Genomic DNA, 7,934 nt, shown 5'->3' with positions numbered 1-7,934 from the left:
CCTTGTAAATGGAGTTGGAGACATGGTTCAGCAGTTAAAGGTACTGGCTGCTCTTACAACAGAAGACATGGGTCCAATTCCCAGCACTTGCATGGCAGATCACAACTGTCGGTAATTCCAGTTCCAGGGGATCTTACACCCTTACATCAATGGATATAAAATAAAATTAAACAAATTATTTTTTAAAAAAGAATCTTGTAAATTTTTGTTCTATTTGAATTCATCAGTTCCACACTGGAAAATGGTACAGACAGAATCAAAGCTTTCACAAGATACTGTTCATTTTTTTATAATTTCAAACTACTTTATAACACTTTAATGTTATGGAATATTCCATTACACTGTGTGAAGATGTTTCACTGTGACTGGTTAAATAAAGAGCTGAATGGTCAATAGCTAGGCAGGAAGACATTAGGTGGGACTTCTGGGGACAGAGAGGACTAAGGGAGGAAGAAAGGCAGGGACCAGAGCAAGACACTGAGGAAGCAGCATGAATAGTATGAAGAGATGAGGTGATGAGCCACACAACAGAACACAGATTAAAATAAATGGATTAAATTAAGATATTAAGATAAGGCTAGTGGGACAAGCCTAAGCTAAGGCTGAGCTTTCATAATTAATTAACAAGTCTCCATGTCATTATTTGGGAGCTGGCAGTACAGAGAGACTTGCTACACTTACTACAAAAGTAAGTTTATAAAGACAATACAAAGTATGCAATAATAGTTAAATGTAATAATAAGCAAAATATAAAAGTTTATAAAAATGACGACTTTAAATACATTTCCAAAATTGAAAAAAAACAAAACAAAATAAAACTATGTGGGTTACTCAAATGAAACTAGAAAGTAAAGATAAACAAGACATACAGTCTGCCTCCAAAGAACTTAATAGGTGAAAAATGCTATGTGTACAATAACCACGGAGTGGTGGTTTAAATAGGCGTGGCCCCCATAGGCTCATGTGTTTGAATGCTTGGCCCACAGGGAGTGGCACCATTAGGAGGTGTGGCCTTCTTGGAATGGGCGTGGCCTTGTTGGAGGAAGTGTGTCCTAGTAAGGGTGGACTTCGAGGCCTAGCGTGGTTCAATCTCTTTCCTGCTATCTGTAGATCAAGATGTAGAACTCTCAGCAATTTCTCCAGCACCGTGTCTGCCTGCATGCTGCTGTGTCCCACCATGGTGATAATGGACTGAACCTCTGAATTGTAAGCCAGCCTTAATTAAATGTTTTCCTTTATAAGAGTTTCTGTGGTCATGTGTCTCTTCACAGCAATGAACACTGACTAAGACAGTAGTAACATGAAGAAAGGCAGGAATTACCAATAGTTCAGAGGGAAAACACCATTGGATCACAAAGAGCTCTTACAAAAAGCAAATGGATACAGAGATCCAGGTTTGATTTTGTTTTTTCAAGAGCAAATTAAGAGAAATGTGCTGGAGGAATTAAAAAAAAAAAAGACCTCCAGAGTTTAGTAAAAGAGGGAGGCAAATCTCTAGCTTGATTGTCCTAGGCTCTATAAAATGATAGGCATACTTCACATAAACTTGAAATCACAGGTCAATGTCAGTGAAACAAGGCAGAGGAAACTGCCCTTGGAGTTGTAGGACAAAACAAAAGTATTAAGAACAGTGTCTTTGGAAGGCTGTACCTTCTTTCCCCATATCCTTCCCGGCTTCTTACATTCTTGGTTTGTTTTGAATTTTTGAGACAGGGTCTTACTATGCAGCCTTGGCTGTCCTGGAAATAGCTGTATAGACCAGGCTGTTCTCAGACTCAGCGATCCCCTGCCTCTGCATGGATTAATTTAGAGATCCACTTGCCTCTGTTGACATTCAAGACATGTGCCACCAAGCCCCACTCTGCTCTTGATTTTAAAGCACCAAAGATCTTGGACTGGAAAGGGCTCAGCAGTTAGAAGCATGTACTGCTTTTGCAGAAGACCTTAGTTCAGTTCCAAGCACCAGGCAGGACAGTTCACAGCAGCCTCTGACCCAGCTCCAGGTAGATCCAATCGCCTCTGGTCTCTGGCCTCTGCAAGGCACAACAATCACATGCACAAGCCACACTCAGTACACACAGACAGCTACATAGTTAAAAAATATAAAGATAAAATCTTTAAAGCACCAAAGGTCTCAGGAAGTGGGAAAGTTTCAGGTGGGGTGAAGGGTTCAGTGGGAAAGAACATGTGCTGTCTAAGAGTGAGGACTTGAATTTAAATCCACAGATTCCATGTCAGAAATGCCAGGTGTGCTCTCATTTGCTTGTATGCCCAGCCCTGATGGGCAGGGTGGTGGCAGGGGACAGAGACAGGAGGATGACTGAGACTTGGTAGCTGCCAGCCTAGCTCTAGGTTCAGTGAAAGACCCTGTCTCAGGGGAATAAGACAGGCAGCAATAGAACATGACACCTGACATTCTCCTCTGGCCTCTATGTGAGCACATACACACACGCACACACACACACACACACACACACACACACACACACACACGCACGCACGCACGCACGCACGCACGCACGCACGCACGCGCTCGTAAGAAAGTTCCATAGATACCACCAGCCAGGTGCTGGCTTGACAAACTGCTTCCTCTCCAATCATTTTCTCTTACTCCATTCATTCATAAAGCATTCTTTCTCTTTTGGAAACCTTGGTGGGGTGGTACATGGTGAGAGTCCTCATTCATGAGTTTGGGGCTTCATACTTTCCAGTGTGAACTTTCTGAGCTGCTTTGATTGTCAGAACTGCCACCCTCCTGCTAGATGAGAGTGTGCACAATGCTCCTGCTTTGTAGTTCAGTCATGCCCCTCCCTATCATATCCTCTTAATAGCTGCTTTTGCTGATTAATGCTCTCCCCAACTATGAACCTACTGTTTTTCCAGGATTTATGGAGTCAGATTACATGGGGGAGGGAAAAGGAGATTTAATTTTCCCCATGAACTTAAAATCTGGAAACAAAGACACACTCAGCCTCTTCCAGCAAAACCTTTTTTTAACTCTACAAAAAGCAAATAATAAATGGTTTCAAGTAACCCAATCATGAGATTTTGGTGTTTTTTTTTTTTTACTCAATTTCCTAGCAGATTGAGAAATAAGACACCTCTCCTTCAGAACCCTCAGCAGCAATCTGCTCCCAAGCCAGAAGAGAACAAAATATGTTCTTAGCTGAAGTGATCAAGTGTTTTAGTGAAGGAGACACAAGTTCAACAAATACACCAGCAAGAACTTGGTTGACACTAGAGAAATCTGTGGATCTCGCCACACCCCAAGCGAAAAGATCATGGCTTCATCCCTCAAGAGTTCCTTCTACCAGTAGGCTACATAACCAGTAGCCTGCGTGTGTGTATGTGTATCTGTGTCTGTGGGTGTGTGTGTACCTATCAGGTAAACCTATCAGGGAGCTCATCCCTGGAGAAAACTGATTCTCTCTCCTTCAGTAGCCATTGACTATCTGTACCTCTTCATCTAAGGTCATATCTGCAAAAATTCTTTTTTGAAAAGGATTTACTTACTTTTACCTTGTGTATATGGTTGTTTTGCCTGCATGTATGTCTGCGCACCATATGCATGCAGTGCCCAAAGATGCCAGAAGAGGGTGTCAGATCCCCTGGAACAGACAGTTGTGAACTACCATGTGAGTGCTGGGAATTGAACCTGGGTCCTCTAGAAGAGCAACAGGTGCTCTTAATCAAAATCAAGGTGTGTGGTTCCTAAGGAATAAAACTCAAGATCAATTTCTGGCATGTACACATGTGCTCATGAATTCACACATACATGTGCAAACACACACACACACACACACACACACACACACGAATACATAGAGAAGAAAGAATACAGACTTAGTCATGAAATCACAGGAAGAATAATTTTATGAGAAGAAAGGATAAGCAAAAGAGGTCTTATGACCAACCTATCAGACAAGAACAGGGCATAAGATTTATGGTCATCTCCAATGCAGAAAGGTGGGGAAGACTGGAGTTTCTATAACTTCCTAAAAAAAAGAGAGAGAGAAAGAAAGAAGGAAAGAGAGAGAGAGAGAGAGAGAGAGAGAGAGAGAGAGAGAGAGAAAGAAAGAAAGAAAGAAAGAAAGAAAGAAAGAAAGAAAGAAAGAAAGAAAGAAAGAAAGAAAGAAAGAGAGAAAGAAAGAGAGAAGGAAATCTGAGTTTTTATGACTTGTGTTGGTAGGAGTTCTGAACAAAGAACCATGGAGTGGGGAGTGTGTGTAAAATACCACACCTATTAGAAACTGGTCAGTCAGAGAATTTCTTCTCTGCTGTTTTTGCCTAGATCTCAATATCCTCTTACTTCAGTCTCCTGAATGGTGGAAATGTTACGGGCTTCCCTACCCCAGGACAGAGAACTTCTTTATGACCACCTCCTAGACAGAAAGGCAGATAGAGGGAGGTTAGAGGACTCACTTTAGTTTTAAGCTTGCTGGAAAAGCAGTTCTAGTTTCCATGTCATGTTTCAGGAGGAAAAAAAGCTGAGAAATAGGAATACAGAATGTTCTGAGACTATGAAGTCTGACGTGCCACAGTTTGGGGTGTTTTCTGTGCCCCAACAAGCACATGTTGCATCTTGTGGCATTCCTCTACTTGAGTCCAGCCAGCCAGCACCTTACAGGAACTAGCAATCGCCTGGACTTTGAGTTGGAAACTGGAGCTGTGTAAACAGGGCAGGCGAATGCTGTGGACCAGGTCAGACAACTGGCTGGAAGCGAATGGAAAACCAGGAGCTGCGTGTTGCAGAGTTGTCAAAAGATTGCTTTTGGCCTGGGTTCTAGAGTCCAGGGCTCAGGCCAGCAAGCTCATAAGGGTAGCGTTAATGGTGCTTTTAGTATTGATCTGTTCTTGGAACAAAGACACACATCCAATCAAACTGAATCAGAATGTGGTTGCATGCAGGATCCTTGATAATGTCTGCAGCTGGACTTTGATAAATCAGCCTGGGTTCAGCGGGATCATGAAGGAGCTTTGTGCTGATGTTTGAGAACCTTTCTTCCTAAACCGGAACTGGAACTCTTCTTTATCCACCCTTTGGTCAAACTCCACTGTGGCCTTTATTGCTTTTGTGACTCCCTTTGCAGCCCAGTTGTATAATACCTGGATGATTTCTTTGTCCTGCTAAAAACTGGATATCAGTTTTTTACTTTTTGTTGGTTTTTTATGATTGAGACAGGCTCTACATAGCCCAAGCTGGCCTCAAACTCATAGATATTCCTGCCTAAAGGTGTGTACCACAACATCTCACCTTTTGTTTTTTGATACAAGCCTAGGTTGACCTTGAACTCCAGATTCTTCTGCTTCACCCTCTCAAGTACTAGGATTATAGGTATACCCCAGCACACCTGGCTTGATTTGCTTATTTACTTACTTACTTACTTATTATTTATTTATTTATCTATCTATCTATTTGTTGGTAGAATCTTATGCAGCTCAGGCTGGCCTCAAACCTGCTTTGTAGGCCAGGATGACTTTGAACTTCTGATCCTTCAACTTCTACTTCCTGATGGTTGGGAGCATGCCACTGCACTTGCTTATGTGGGGCTGGGGATCAGACCCAGGACCTCATGCATGATAGGCAAGCGCTCTACCAACTGACCTACACTATCAGCCCACTCTTCACTTTTAATGAACATTTTAAAAGACCTGTTTGGGGGCTGGAGAGATGGCTCAGCGGTTAAGAGCACTGGCTGCTCTTCAGAGGACCTGGGTTCAATTCCCAGCACCCACTGTCTGTAATTGCAACTCCAGGAGTTCTGACACCTTCCCACAGACACACATGCAAGCAGAAACACCAGTGCACATACAATAAAAAATAAAATGTTTTTTAAAAAGAAAACAGAGCTTGTTTGCCTAAGAAGGCATTTCAGTCCTATTGGTAGACTCCTGGTGGTTTTAAAGACTAGCCTCCTGCAATTTGCTTGTGAGAACTGAAAGAAATCCCTGTGGAAATCTGTTAGAAACTGAGTTGCTACATCAATGTTATTTTCTAGTTCACCTCTTCTTGTCCATCCCAGGCAAATAACAAGGTCATTTAGAAATGGCTATGTAATTAGGCCCAATGCAAAAACTGTTAAGTATTTCAAGACGGCAGCCACAGGGCAATGTAAGCATGAAGCCCTTCTAAGCATAAGGCCTTGCACAATGGCCCATGTGGCTTCCTCACAGAGCTGATCCTGTGTCAATAATGCTCAGAACAATGACAGTGGTTTGCAAATTCCATTGACTTCTGCACTGCCCTTCCCCTGCAAGTCGGTCAAGGAAGCCAACCAGCAATTGTGAGCTCTCTAATAATTACAAGGTGGGGCTATAAAACACACAAACATAGAGGGCATAGTAATAAATAACTTATCTTCAGACATAAAATGCTTAATTAAGACTGCAGTCAAGATGACTCAGTGGGTAAATGCACTTGCTGCAAGCCTCGTGACCTTAGTGCAACCTCCTTGGCCCACACAGTAGGAGGCAAAAACCAACCCTCCCGGGTGGCCTCTGATCTCCACAAGTGCACAGTGGCTCCAGTGCACACTCAACGGGGTGGGGGGGTGGGGAGTGGTACGCGCGCGCGCGCGCGCGCGCACGCGCACACACACACACACACACACACACACACACACACACACACACACACACACACACATATGAAGAAAACTACAGAGATTTTCAAGTCCAGGATATCTTTATTTTCACCTTAGCTCCACACGACACTGACCAAGTCTTCTGAGATCTTGTCGTGGCTGTGTTTGTATGTTATAAATTTGGACCATGCACAACTGTAAACCTTTACTGTTGTCAATCTTAAGGGAAGTTCATGACTTTTAGGAAGCTTGCTCCTGTTCTCAACTATTCTCTCCCCTCCTCTCTCCTTCTCCCTCCCTGTCTCCTTTTCTCTTTCCTGTCAAATGGTTCATTGCACTTGTCACTACTTGGACATCTTTGTATACTTTGAAGGGCAGGGCCACACTCACCCAGCCTGACCTCCCCAGGATTGTGACATTAGAGCTCTATTTACAAAGCTGGGGACTGGGATCATTGGAATGAAAGTAGAATCCACGTGAATGAGTAAGGAACACACACCCACACACATCCTGCTTTTCTTTCCTTTTTTTCCCCCATCAGACCTGTCAGTTCTTCAAAACAGCAAAGAGATAATGGGTGGTGTCAATCTGTATGCCGTGAATATGCGTTGCTCTGATTGGTTGATAAATAAAGCTGTTTGGCCAATGATGAGGCAGAATAGGGTTAGGAGGGACATTGTAACTAGAGAGGAGAAAGGCAGAGCAGAGGAGATGCTGCCAGCCCGCTGCCATGAGAAGCAAGATGTAAAGAAGAGCCACATGATAAAGTACATATTTATAGAAATGGGTTAAATTAAGATGTCAGAGCTAGTTAACCAGAAGCCTGCCATGGCTATAGTGTAAAAATAATATAAGCCTGTGTGTGTTTACTTGGGTCTGAGAGGCTTTGGGACCACAGGGCTGTGGGAGCTAGGTGGGACCAGGAAAACTTCAGCTACAAAGAGAAAAGATCCCAGATGGGAAAACAGCTCAGTTGGTAGAGTCTTGCCTAATATGCCCAAAGCTCTGAGTTCAAACCTTAGTACTACATAAAACCTGTATGGTATACACATCTGTAATTCTAGCACTCAGAAGGTGACGGCAGAAGAATCAGAGTTCAATTTCATCCTCAGTACATTAACAAGTTTGAGGCTAGCATGGGCTACATGAGACCCTGTCTTAGGGCTTCTATTGCTGTGAAGAAACACCATGACCACAGCAACTCTTATAAAGGGAAACATTTAATTGGGGCTGGCTTAGAGTTTCAGAGGTTTAGTCCATTATTGTCATGGTGAGAAGCATGGTGGTGTGCAGGCAGACATGGTACTGGAGAAGGAGCTGAGAGTTCTGTTTTGATCTGCAGGCAACAGG

Source organism: Peromyscus maniculatus, chromosome 1 (genome assembly GCF_049852395.1).
Source record: "Peromyscus maniculatus bairdii isolate BWxNUB_F1_BW_parent chromosome 1, HU_Pman_BW_mat_3.1, whole genome shotgun sequence".
Lineage (NCBI taxonomy): Eukaryota > Metazoa > Chordata > Mammalia > Rodentia > Cricetidae > Peromyscus > Peromyscus maniculatus.
Note: the sequence above shows the minus strand (reverse complement) of the source record.